Raw genomic sequence first — 10,817 nt, 5'->3', positions numbered from 1 at the left:
GCTCATTTTCCCCACCAAAGGATGGAAACCAGTGTGGCTATCAGAGGTTTGTTCAGAGGTCTGTTCCTCAGTGGTTTGGTCAGACTCTGAACAAACCTCAGAGGAAGCTTGCCACAGATGCAGGTGAAACATCAGGAGAAAATGCTACTGGAACATGGCCATACAGCCTGAAAAAAACTCACAGCAACCCCAGCGATTCTGGCCATGAAAGCCTTTGACAACAAAATGAATAATTTTGATAAAAAACGAGTCTGTAACAATTACTTTATTGATGTAATGACTAATGTTTTCAACTGACTTCTAAATGGCATTTTAAAGTAATTTAGAGATATTTGGTGGGGATTTTTCTGTTCCATTCTTTTATCAATTTTTAAATAGGAAAATGACAAAATAACTAGGCAATTTTCTTTAGTGCCTTGAGTAAGATCAATACATTACTGTTTCAACATTACAATGATCAAAAGCAGCAAAGTAAATTTAAAACATAATTTTCCAAGTTCTCTGCCTGGCACTAAAGTAACTACATTTGATATCCTGTGGCTGAATTGGCTACTGTAAATTTAGTATGGTGTATTGTAGCATATGCAGTGATAAAAAATGTCAAGGACAGAACGCCAGTAGATAAGATTCAACACAGTTTATTAAAGATACAGAACCAAAAATGCTCGTAAAAAACAAAGAGCTAGGCAAACACTCGCCTTCAATATGAAAAGTCACTCAAAAATGGTTCAAAAGATGAACCGGATTAAACAGGAGTTTAATCCGGGTTAAACCAAAAATGCTTACTTCAGCCTGGGACTATAAACAAACAAAAGCTGGTAAACAAAGATTCAATAGAACATAAATACTGGCAGCAGATTCCTCTCTGCTACTCAACAGCTGTGGTTGAGCAACTAAGTTGTTACTCCTCCGAGCAGCGGGCGAACTCCAGGTCCAAACACTTCAATCAAGGGTTGCAGCGGTCAGCGGGGTCCCAATCCGGTCCGAGGTCGATTACCAGGTGCAGGCGTCTTAGGTTCCACGAAATCCTCCGATAACCAAAGAAAGGGTCGTCCAAGATCGTAGTCAGTCAGCCAGTCAGTCAGTCAGTCAGTCAGCCAGTCCAGCGTCAATTCCGAGTAGGTAAATAATGTCCGTCAAGAAGACGACGGAGGTCCAAGCTAATAAGATTAAACACAGGTTGCACAACAAAAGCCCACACAGTTCCTCCCGCCGCCTATGCTCAGTGTCCTTGGTAACTTACGTATTCAGCAAACGAAACACACCCGTCTTCAGGAATTTCCCAACAAGATCCCAAGCGTCCGTCCAGATTACCTTGCCCAACGCAATTAGCTCTGGATTCAAGACCCCATTTTATGCCAGTTACAACTCCTCATCGCTATCAGGTGTTACCCTAATTCCAGGTGCCTCATCATCATCATCCTCATCAGAACTAAAACATCTTTGACTACGCCCCACAGCATCCCCAGCTGTGGATCCCGTCCCATCCCTCCAACTCGTCCACAGGTCCGATCCTGCAACCCGCCAGTCGCTTCCCATGCTATCATTACCAGGAACACCCAAATCCTCCCTCACACGAGTCCATTCCATGTCATCCTCCTCTGAGCTAACCACCTCTTCCTCCATTCTCTCAGTAAAACCCTCAAAGGAGCCTTCGTCAGATGGTTCTGCAAAGATATCCCGCAGCCGTTTCCTCTCTCACTCCTCAAGAGAGTCTGACTCTCGAGGAGTCTTACGACCACGTCTCCCAGTATTGGAGCCATAAGGCTCAACCATAACACTATCCCCTCTCACAAAGGCCTCCTCCTCCAAAGGTGGAGATACGGCAGTGATGTCTTCAGCTACAGTGTTACGGCGCCCAGAAGTATCTAACTTTAACAAAGAACGGTGAAAGACAGGATGGATCTTAAAAGAAGAAGGTAAACGCAGTCTAAATGCCACAGAAGAGATTTTTTTAGTAATAGGGAAAGGCCCCAAATACCGTGGCGCAAACTTTCCTCCAGCCTGTTTAATGTATTTAGAAGATAGCCAAACCAGATCCCCTTCCTCCAACTCCTCCCCGGCTTGTCTATGGCGGTTGGCCTGAGTCTTCTGCGCTGCCTTAGCTTCTAACAACAGCCGGCGAGCAACATCATGTAAGGCAGCCATTTCAGACGAACGGTACACCGGATCAGAGGAAACCACATTAGTCGATGGCGCCACCCCTCCCCGCGGATGAAAGCCATAAGTTAACTCAAAGGGAGTGTGTTGACTAGACGTGTGTACAGTGTTATTATAGGCGAACTCAGCCACCGATAACCACTTAACCCAAGCAGTTGGCTGCTCCAGACAAAAACAACGTAAATATTGTTCCAACAGCCCATTCACTCTTTCAGATTGACCATCTGTTTGTGGATGAAAAGCAGAAGACACATTCAATTTGGTTCCCAAGCACTCATGGAAGTGCCTCCAAAAACGAGACACAAACTGAGGAGCTCTATCAGAAACAATAACCTCAGGAGCTCAATGCAAGCGAAAGATATGTTTGGTAAACAATAAAGCCAATGTAGGAGCTGCAGGAATTGTAGAACACGGTATAAAATGAGCCATTTTAGAAAATAGATCCACCACCACCCAAATACATGTATAACCCCCAGACCTAGGCAAGTCAGAAATAAAATCCATGGAAATAATCTGCCATGGTCTCTCAGGAACAGGCAAGGAGGATAATAACCCCCTAGGGCGCCCGGCAGGCGTCTTACTCTGTTGACAAACGGCGCAGGTGTCACAGAAGCGGAGAATGTCCTGACGCATCTTTGGCCACCAATAGCTTCTGGTAATGAGTTGTACAGTCTTAAATCTGCCAAAATGCCCAGCCATTGGTTCGTCATGATGTGCCCTGATAACTTCTAACCTAAGCGCCCCTGCCGGTACATAAACCTGACCATTATGTACTAATACCCCCTCCTGGTCTTGTAAATGAGGCAGCTTAGTACGATTTCCTACCGAAAGTAGTATGAGTTGTTCCTGGGTCCAATTATCATCTTTCTGAGCCTCTAGGATTTGAGCATGCAATCCAGCCTCATTGTCCACCACACATAAAGAGGCAGTAGGCAAAACTGTCTGACACACTGGCTGCTCGCAAGTCTTGAACTCCGGCTTACGAGATAATGCATCTGCCCGCAAGTTTTCCTTCCCTTCTACAAACTGAACTTTAAAATTGAACCTGGAGAAAAACAAAGCCCATCGAATCTGACGTTGATTCAATTTCTTGGCAGTTTGTAAATGTTCTAAATTCTTATGGTCAGATCTGACCACAATTTGATGCCGTGCGCCCTCTAACCAGTGCCGCCACACCTCAAACGCCACCTTGATAGCCAGCAACTCCTTTTCCCAGATGGTATAGTTTTGTTCAAAAGGTGTTAGTTGCCTGGAGTAAAATCCACAGGGACGCAAAGTCCCTGAAGAATCTCTTTGCGATAATACAGCCCCCAATGCATAACTAGAAGCATCTGCTTCTACTATGAACGGTCTATTAATGTCCGGATGGATTAGTATGTTGTCAGCCTGGAAACTAGACTTCAACTGTAGAAATGCATCGTGAGCCTCCCGTCCCCACACAAACGGTTGTTTCTTTCGCAAAAGTTGTGTTAAAGGTACAGTGAGTTTGGCAAAGTTTGGGATAAACTCTCGGTAATAGTTAGCAAAACCCAAGAATCGCTGTACATCTTTCTTAGACTTGAGTTCTTGCCATGAGTTGACTGCGTCAACCTTGTGCGGATCCATTTTGAGTTCCTTTCCCAAAACTACATGTCCCAAGAACTCAACTTCAGACACGTGAAACACACATTTGGAAGCCTTAGCGAAAAGCCCATTACCCCGTAGACGGTGCAGTACCTGTTTCACATGCTGCTGGTGTTCCCTTTCATCCTTAGAGAAAATCAATATATCGTCCAAATAAACCACCACAAATTGATCAATTAAATCCCTAAACACATCATTTATGAATCTTTGGAAGACCGCGGGCGCATTGCAAAGTCCAAAAGGCATTACTCGGAACTCGTGACATCCGAAACACGTGTTAAATGCTGTCTTCCATTCATCACCTTCCCGTATCCTAATCAAGTTATATGCCCCCCGCAGGTCGAGCTTGGTAAAGATCTTAGCCCCTTGCACTCTCGATAGTAATTCCGAGATCAAAGGTAGCGGATACCGATCACGAATGGTGTTTTTATTAAGTACCCGATAATCACACACTAATCTAAGCTTCTTCTTAGCTACAAAGAACACAGGTGCAGCAGTTGGAGAGCTAGATGGGCGGATAAAACCTTTGGCTAGGTTCTCGTCAAGAAATTCCCTCAAAGCTTGCCTTTCTGGTACTGTTAAAGCGTACAACCTTCCTGCTGGTAATTTAGCACCCTCTACTAGTCTAATCGCACAATCATATGGTCTATGAGGCGGCAACTTATCTGCCTCCCTCTTACAAAACACATCTTGAAACTCTTGATATTCAACAAGCACACCCTCCATGTCAGGCTGAGAAGGACTAAGAGCAAAACATTCCTGCCTGTTAAAAGCTATAGTATGCTTTACCCAATCCACTTGAGGATTTACCAAAGTCAACCAATCCATTCCCAGGATTACATCATATCTTGGTAAACGTGTAATGTCCCAAACAAACTTTCCCGTTACTCCTTGTACCTCCCACGTTATTTCTGAGGTCTCACGATTAACCACCCCAGACTCCAATAGTTTCCCGTCCGCTCCTTCCACCCATATGTCGCATGCTTTTCGTACTGTAGGAAGCCCATGCTTCCTTGCAAACCCAACATCCACATACGAGACCGTAGCCCCTGAGTCCAGCAGTGCCAGAGTAGAAGCAAGTTCTTTTCCCCCAACAGATAAAGAAATGGGTATAAAGACATGTTTCTTCCCCTCAAGTGACTGCTTTAGAAGCCCTAGTGCGTTGGACTCACGTCGCACTAGGGCTGACCTTTTCCCGAAAGCTGAGAAGGCTTAACATTACAATTTCTAGCAAAATGCCCAGCGTTCCCACAATACAAACACAGTCCCAATTGTCTTCTACGGTCCTTTTCTGCCGTTGACAATTTTCTAAACACCCCAAGTTCCATAGGTTCCTCCCCTTTTGCTACAGGTGCCCTAGGCGCAGATACAGTTGGCGCATACATTGCTCTAGACTGTTTGCGAGATTCGAACCGGGCGTCTAAACGCAAAACTTTTGCCACCAAAGCGTCCCAGTTTTCTGCTGGCTCTAAACGCGCCAATTCATCCTGGAGATAATCATTTAAGCCCGCAATAAACAAGAGCATAAACGCGTTCTCTCCCCAGTCAAGTTGATGGCGATAAGAGTTAAACTTATTTAATAGTCCAAAACAGACCCCTTTCCCTGTTTCAACCGATAAAGAGCCCAGCTAGCATTCTCCATACGGAGGGGATCCCCAAAAGTGTCAGATAGTAATTTCTTGAAATCATTTAAATTGTCCTTGACTGGGTCGTTTCCCAAAATTAAATTAGTGGCCCATTGTCCCGCAGGACCGGTCAATAAACTCAAAATAAATGCCACCTTACTGGTGTCCGTAGGAAAAGCCTGAGCACTAATTTGGGAAAAATAAAGTTCAATTTGCGCCAAAAAAGTAGGCAACTTATTTCGAGACCCGTCAAAACGTTCGGGAGTCATAACATGTCCTTTAGCTGGCTGTGCTGCTTGTGCAGCGTAAAATGCCACCTGCAGCTGGTCAAAACGAGCCTTAAGCTCCTCCATCATCTTCTAAACGTAATTACCTAACTAGAAAAACTTCTTTCTGGCGTTGGGCAATCTGTCAAGGACAGAACGCCAGTAGATAAGATTCAACACAGTTTATTAAAGATACAGAACCAAAAATGCTCATAAAAAACAAAGAGCTAGGCAAACACTCGCCTTCAATATGAAAAGTCACTCAAAAATGGTTCAAAAGATGAACCGGATTAAACAGGAGTTTAATCTGGGTTAAACCAAAAATGCTTACTTCAGCCTGGGACTATAAACAAACAAAAGCTGGTAAACAAAGATTCAATAGAACATAAATACTGGCAGCAGATTCCTCTCTGCTACTCAACAGCTGTGGTTGAGCAACTAAGTTGTTACTCCTCTGAGCAGCGGGCGAACTCCGGGTCCAAACACTTCAATCAAGGGTTGCAGCGGTCAGCGGGGTCCCAATCCGGTCCGAGGTCGATTACCAGGTGCAGGCGTCTTAGGTTCCACGAAATCCTCCGATAACCAAAGAAAGGGTCGTCCAAGATCGTAGTCAGTCAGCCAGTCAGTCAGTCAGTCAGTCAGCCAGTCCAGTGTCAATTCCGAGTAGGTAAATAATGTCCGTCAAGAAGACGACGGAGGTCTAAGCTAATAAGATTAAACACAGGTTGCACAACAAAAGCCCACACAGTTCCTCCCGCCGCCTATGCTCAGTGTCCTTGGTAACTTACGTATTCAGCAAACGAAACACACCCGTCTTCAGGAATTTCCCAACAAGATCCCAAGCGTCCGTCCAGATTACCTTGCCCAACGCAATTAGCTCTGGATTCAAGACCCCATTTTATGCCAGTTACAACTCCTCATCGCTATCAGGTGTTACCCTAATTCCAGGTGCCTCATCATCATCATCCTCATCAGAACTAAAACATCTTTGACTACGCCCCACAGCATCCCCAGCTGTGGATCCCGTCCCATCCCTCCAACTCGTCCACGGGTCCGATCCTGCAACCCGCCAGTCGCTTCCCATGCTATCATTACCAGGAACACCCAAATCCTCCCTCACATGAGTCCATTCCATGTCATCCTCCTCTGAGCTAACCACCTCTTCCTCCATTCTCTCAGTAAAACCCTCAAAGGAGTCTTCGTCAGATGGTTCTGCAAAGATATCCCGCAGCCGTTTCCTCTCTCGCTCCTCAAGAGAGTCTGACTCTCGAGGAGTCTTACGACCACGTCTCCCAGTATTGGAGCCATAAGGCTCAACCATAACAAAAAATTTCCACTAGGCTACTGCTTTTCAAGTCTGCAATTTAAAAAGAGAGGCATATGCTCCCTTAGTGGCTGGGAAAGATTCAGGGCAGCAGGGCATGTTCAGGACATGATGCCAACCTTTTGAGGCACTTTACCCTCATGGATGTGTTCCAGTTTGCTGACATCTTTTTGTAATTGTGGTATTCATACCTGGACACAGTATTCCAGCTGGCATTTAGCTGAAGCGAAATGGAGTAATGCTCTTGCTTCCTTTGATATAGAACTTTACTCCTATTAATACAGCCTCAGATAGAATTTATTTATACCTTTTTTTTCTCCACATCATATTCCTGATTTTTGGTTAGTTTGCAGTTTACTAAGACCTGAATATCCTTTTCAAAGGCACTGCTATTTCACCAGGTGTTTTGTGTCTGATTATTCTGCTTACTTTAAGAATCCTACATTTAGTTTTTGTTGAAATTCATTCTGTTACCTTGAGTCAAAATATTTATTTTCGGCTATTCCTGTTCGTTATCACTCGAGGCAGGCAAACCAGCATTGCAGCTATAAATCCCTCTGCCAGTTCGTCTCTCAAGTGTAATTCTCCTGTTCTTAGCTATTGATGGGTAAAACTGTCAATAGTTCCCCTTCCCACTATGTTCACATCCCCTACTTTTGTGCAATGAGTCCCTTCTCTTTTTTGCCAGAATGTTGGCAGTAATAAAACATCAGTGGGCGTGATTCTTCCCCTCTCTGTTCCTAAGTGGTCTCTGCTAATAGGAATGGGGGGGGGGGCTCCTCTCTATTCCCAAGTGGTCTCTTAGTTAGTGCCGTATTTCATCACACAATAGTTGCACCCCACTTTTGGGGTCCCAGTTTCAGTATTTTATTATTCTTCATAGAATAGTAACCTCACCCCTGCCCACATATGTGCCTCTTGGAACTATGGGGGCTTTCCACCCGAGTTGGTAAAGTCGCAAGAGCTATAGGGCTTCCCTTGGATACCATCTGTGGTTACAATTTTTAAAACCACAAATAGAAGCACCTCCCTTCTCCCCCCTCCTGGGGAAAAAAAGCATAACTGCAGTGAAATAAGTTATCTTTTTATTTTTAATATTGAAATTGCATACTTACTTAGGTGATCCCTCGTAGTTCAAGGATGATTGTCTTCCATCTTGGGGGTGTGTCCGTAGGTGGCTGAAGTGACCTATTCTTGATCTGCATGTTCTCCCACAGTGATGACATCAGTTTCCAGGTGGAAGGCGGTCCTGGTCAGGGTTGGCTTGATGCTCCTTCCTCTTGGCACGTTTCTCCCTTAAGCCCTCCATTCGTGCCTCTTCAAACTCCACAGCACTGCTGGTCACAGCTGACCTCCAATTAGAGCGCTCAAGGGCCAGGGCCTCCCAGTTCTTAGTGTCTATACCACAGATTTTAAGGTTGGCTTTGAGCCCATCTTTAAATCTCTTTTCCTGCCCACCAACATTATGTTTCCTGTTCTTGAGTTCGGAGTAGAGTAACTGCTTTGGGAGACGGTGATCGGGCATTCGGACAACGTGGCCAGTCCAGGGGAGTTGGTGGCATAGGAGCATCACTTCAATGCTGGTGGTCTTTGCTTCCTCAAGCACACTGACATTTGTCTGCCTGTCTTCCCAAGAGATTTGCAGGATTTTTCTGAGGCAATGCTGATGGAAACGCTCCAGGAGTTGAGTGTGACGTCTGTAGACCGTCCACGTTTCACAGGCATAGAGCAGGGTTGGGAGGACAATGGCTTTATAAACAAGCACTTTGGTATCTCTACGGATGTCCCAATCATCAAACACTCTCTGCTTCATTCTGAAAAATGCTGCACTCGCAGAGCTCAGGCGGTGTTGTATTTCAGTGTCGATGTTGACTTTTGTGGAGAGGTGGCTGCCAAGGTAGCAGAAATTGTCAACGTTTTCTAATGTTACACCATTAAGCTGTATTCCTGGCATTGCAGAGGGATTAGCTGGTGCCTGTTGGAAGAGCACTTTGGTTTTCTCGATGTTCAATGAGAGGCCGAGCTTCTTGTATGCTTCTGCGAAGGTGTTTAGAGTGGCTTGTAGGTCTTCTTCTGAGTGCGCATAAACTATGTTGTCATTGGCATACTGGAGTTCTATAACAGATGTTGTGGTGATCTTGGTTTTGGCTCTCAGTCTGCTAAGGTTAAATAGCTTGCCATCTGTCCGATAGATGATTTTCACATTGGTGGGAAGCTTTCCATCAACAAGGTGAAGTATCATAACGATGAAGATGGAAAATAAGGTAGGGGCAATAATACATCCCTGTTTGACACCTGATTCCACCTTAAATGGGTCATTTTGGGAGCCGTTGCTGTCCAAGACTGTTGCCATAATGTCATCATGGAGGAGTCGCAGGACGTTCACAAATTTGTCAGGGCACCTGATTTTTTGGAGGATGGTCCAGAGAGCGCTGTGATTAACTGTGTCGAATGCCTTTGCAAGGCCGATGAATGCCATGTATAGAGGTTGGTTTTGTTCCCTGCATTTTTCTTGGAGCTGTCGAGCAGTGAAGATCATGTCCACTGTTCCTCTGGAGGGGCGGAAGCCATTCTGGGATTCTGGGAGGTTGTCTTCTGAAACAGGGAGAAGGCAGTTTGCAAGGATTCTTGAGAGGATTTTCCCAGCAGAGGTTAGAAAGGAGATACCGCGATAGTTCCCGCAGTCTGTTCTATCCCCTTTCTTGAAAAGGGTGATGATGGTGGCATCCTTGAAGTCTGCTGGGATTTTCTCGGTCACCCACACTTTTTCAATGAACTGGTGGAGTTGTTGTATCAGCTGAGGTCCACCCTCTTTGAAGATTTCGGCAGGGATCCCATGAGGTCCACTGGCTTTGTTGTTGTTGTTTTTTTTTGTTGGCTGATGGCATTGCTGACTTCTTCCAAACTAGGCAGTGCTGCAAGCTCATCCCTGGTTTGTTGCTGCGGGATTTGTGAGAGGGCATCTTTGGCCACATTGGAGCTGCAATTCAGCAGGTTCAAAAGCTGAGGTCCAAAGAAGAACCAGAGAACTCAAGAACATCTGGTGGACAAAGAAGGCTGAAGAAATTCAACACTTTGCAGACACCCATGATGCTCAGGGATTTTTCAAAGCCACAAAGATCATCTATCGACCAAGAAACCATGGCATTCAGCCTCTACGCTCATCAGATGGAACCAAACTTCTGAAGGACAAAACATAAATTGCACTACGTTGGAAAGAGCACTACCAGAACCTGAAATTGCATAATTGTGCTGAAAATAACAATAAAAATTAAATGAAATGCAAGAACAAATGTGAGTAGATCAATTGGTACAGCTCTGGCGGGAAGGTAATGGCACTTCATGCAGTCATGCCAGCCACATGACCTTGGAGGTGTCTACAGACAACTCTGGCTCTTCGGCTAAGAAATGGAGATGAGTACCAACCCCCAGGGTCTGACACGATTAGACTTAATGTCAGAGGAAAACCTTTACCTAACTTACATTTATGAAATAGACTAATAGGCAAATCACAACTTTGCTATCCAGAAATCTGATGTATGGTGTATGGTCTTTCTATGGTTGTACATCTAATCCCTTGATCTTTTCACTTTCAAAAATGGGTAGAAGAATCATTACACATATCAGTATATGCAGAGGCTGTATAACAGTGAGGCGATGTAAGCGGCCGCCAGTAGCGCACACCAACAGGGGGCGCACTCGAGACACACCCATGTAACCAAGGTGCTGACGCAGTGGCACCGCCACCCGCCACCATTGCCCATCCTTTTTTTGGCTTCAGAAGCCTTGTGCATGCACGCAGGAGCCTCATTGGCCATT

At 45.1% G+C, this 10,817-nt stretch overlaps 1 long non-coding RNA gene across 1 annotated transcript; it reads right to left on the bottom strand.

The window, feature by feature from the left end:
- Positions 1-622: 622 nt before the first annotated feature.
- LOC134297395 (uncharacterized) lies at positions 623-2,069 on the bottom strand. Its single transcript, XR_010004119.1, has 2 exons — positions 1,244-2,069; positions 623-1,160 (listed from the first exon to the last, which is right to left on the bottom strand). It is a non-coding gene; the product is annotated as an uncharacterized LOC134297395 (long non-coding RNA).
- Positions 2,070-10,817: the final 8,748 nt, after the last annotated feature.

This window comes from Anolis carolinensis, chromosome 3, assembly GCF_035594765.1.
Source record: "Anolis carolinensis isolate JA03-04 chromosome 3, rAnoCar3.1.pri, whole genome shotgun sequence".
NCBI classification, from domain to species: Eukaryota; Metazoa; Chordata; class Lepidosauria; order Squamata; family Dactyloidae; genus Anolis; species Anolis carolinensis.
Note: the sequence above shows the minus strand (reverse complement) of the source record. Positions and strands in the feature narration are given on the sequence as shown.